The sequence below is a fragment of the Chiloscyllium punctatum genome, unplaced genomic scaffold (assembly GCF_047496795.1).
Source record: "Chiloscyllium punctatum isolate Juve2018m unplaced genomic scaffold, sChiPun1.3 scaffold_472, whole genome shotgun sequence".
Classification (NCBI taxonomy): domain Eukaryota; kingdom Metazoa; phylum Chordata; class Chondrichthyes; order Orectolobiformes; family Hemiscylliidae; genus Chiloscyllium; species Chiloscyllium punctatum.
The window spans coordinates 150,001-153,039 of NW_027310206.1; positions in this window are offsets into that span (position 1 = coordinate 150,001).

The window sequence follows — 3,039 nt, forward strand, 5'->3', positions numbered from 1 at the left end:
CGGCTGCGGTTGGCTTCAAATAGTGGTGGGGGCTTAATTATCGCCGAGGGGAGCATGTCCCGGTGGTGTGGCCGAGGATGGAGTGCCTTTTGAAGGGGGTGTTTCTGAATTTGGACCCTTTTTGAGTTGCATGGCCGGATGGGTGTGGTTTTGAAGGGTGTGTCTGTCTGGAGTGGCACCGGCGTTGGTGTGAGGCTGAGGGTGGGCGTTCGGTTCCTGGTTAGGGATAGGGAAAGGGTGAGACTTAGCTTTAGTGCTCGTGCCCCCGATTTTGGTAATGTTTGACGTCAATTTTCCAAGGAGGCGAATGCAAGGCTTCAGAGGGACTTTGAGTGTTCGGGGGCGGGGTAGCTCAGCCGGATTTGCCCCGGCGGTTCTGCGGACGGTGTTGACTTCGAGGGCGGACCGGCCCCCGTGTTCAGTCCGAATATCGTGCATTGTTAACGGCGGGAAGTGTTCCAAAAGGGAATGGGATTGAATGTGACTGCTGAAGCCGACTTTGAGACCTGTAACGCGGGTAGCTCAGCCGGATTTGACCCGGCGGTTCTGGCGACGGTCTCGCCTTCGAGGGGGGAGCGCCCCGCGTGTTCAGGCCGAATTTTGTGCATTTCCATCGGCGGGAAGAGGTCCAAACGGGAATGGGATTGAATGTGACTGCTGAAGCCGACATTGAGACCTCTAACGCGGGTAGCTCGGCAGGATTTGACCCGGCGGTTCTGCCGAAGGTCTCACCTTCGAGGGGGGAGCGTCCCGCGTGTTCAGGCCGAATATCGTGCATTGTTAACGGCGGGAAGTGTTCCAAAAGGGAATGGGATTGAATGTGACTGCTGAAGCCGACATTGAGACCTCTAACGCGGGTAGCTCGGCCGGATTTGACCCGGCGGTTCTGGCGACGGTCTCGCCTTCGAGGGGGGAGCGTCCCGCGTGTTCAGGCCGAATTTTGTGCATTTCCATCGGCGGGAAGAGGTCCAAACGGGAATGGGATTGAATGTGACTGCTGAAGCCGACATTGAGACCTCTAACGCGGGTAGCTCGGCCGGATTTGACCCGGCGGTTCTGCCGAAGGTCTCACCTTCGAGGGGGGAGCGTCCCGCGTGTTCAGGCCGAATTTTGTGCATTTCCATCGGCGGGAAGAGGTCCAAACGGGAATGGGATTGAATGTGACTGCTGAAGCCGACATTGAGACCTCTAACGCGGGTAGCTCGGCCGGATTTGACCCGGCGGTTCTGCCGAAGGTCTCACCTTCGAGGGGGGAGCGCCCACCGTGTACAGGCCGATTTTCATGCATTTCCAACCGTGGGAAGGGGTCCGAAAGGGGATGGGGGTGAACGTGACTGCTCAACCCGACTTTGAGACCTGTAACGCGGGTAGCTCAGCCGGATTTGACCCGGCGGTTCTGCCGAAGGTCTCGCCTTCGAGGGGGGAGCGTCCCGCGTGTTCAGGCCGAATTTTGTGCATTTCCATCGGCGGGAAGAGGTCCAAACGGGAATGGGATTGAATGTGACTGCTGAAGCCGACATTGAGACCTCTAACGCGGGTAGCTCGGCCGGATTTGACCCGGCGGTTCTGCCGAAGGTCTCACCTTCGAGGGGGGAGCGTCCCGCCTGTTCAGGCCGAATTTTGTGCATTTCCATCGGCGGGAAGAGGTCCAAACGGGAATGGGATTGAATGTGACTGCTGAAGCCGACATTGAGACCTCTAACGCGGGTAGCTCGGCCGGATTTGACCCGGCGGTTCTGCCGAAGGTCTCACCTTCGAGGGGGGAGCGCCCACCGTGTACAGGCCGATTTTCATGCATTTCCAACCGTGGGAAGGGGTCCGAAAGGGGATGGGGGTGAACGTGACTGCTCAACCCGACTTTGAGACCTGTAACGCGGGTAGCTCAGCCGGATTTGACCCGGCGGTTCTGGCGACGGTCTCGCCTTCGAGGGGGGAGCGTCCCGCGTGTTCAGGCCGAATTTTGTGCATTTCCATCGGCGGGAAGAGGTCCAAACGGGAATGGGATTGAATGTGACTGCTGAAGCCGACATTGAGACCTCTAACGCGGGTAGCTCGGCAGGATTTGACCCGGCGGTTCTGCCGAAGGTCTCACCTTCGAGGGGGGAGCGCCCACCGTGTACAGGCCGATTTTCATGCATTTCCAACCGTGGGAAGGGGGCCGAAAGGGGATGGGGGTGAATGTGACTGCTCAACCCGACTTTGAGGCATCTAACCCGGGTAGCTCAGCCGGGTTTGACCCGGCGGTTCTGCCGACGGCCTCGCCTTCGAGGGGGGAGCGTCCCCCGTGTACAGGCCGATTTTCATGCATTTCGAACCGTGGGAAGTGGCCCAAAAGGGGATGGGAGTGAATGTGACTGCTCAACCCGACTTTGGCGCTTCCGAGCCGGGTAGCTCAGCCGGGTTTGACCCGGCGGTTCTGCCGACGGTCTCGTCTTCGAGGCGGGTGCCTCCCCCGTGTACAGGCCGATTTTCATGCATTTCGTACCGTGGGAAGTGGTCCAAAAGGGAATGGGGGTGGACGTGACTGCTCATACCGACATCGAGACTTGTAAGCCGTGTAGCTCGGCCGGGTTTGATCCGGCGGGTCTGCCGACGGTCTCGTCTTCGAGAGGGGGGCCTCCCCCGTGTACAGGCCGATTTTCGTGCATTTCCAACGGTGGGAAGAGGTTCAAAAGGGGATGGGGGTGAATGTGACTGCTCAACCCGACTCTGAGGCTTCTAACCCGGGTAGCTCGGCCGGGTTTGACCCGGCGGTTCTGCCGTCGGTCTCGCCTTCGAGAGGGGCGCCTCCCCCGTGTACAGGCCGATTTTCGTGCATTTCAAACCGTGGGAAGCGGTCCAAAAGGGGATGGGAGTGAATGTGACTGCTCATACCGACCTTGGCGCTTCCGACCCGGGTAGCTCGGCCGGGTTTGACCCGGCGGTTCTGCCGACGGCCTCGCCTTCGAGGGGGGAGCGTCCCCCGTGTTCAGGCCGAATTTTGTGCATTTCGAACCGTGGGAAGTTGCCCAAAAGTCGATGGGAGTGAATGTGACTGCT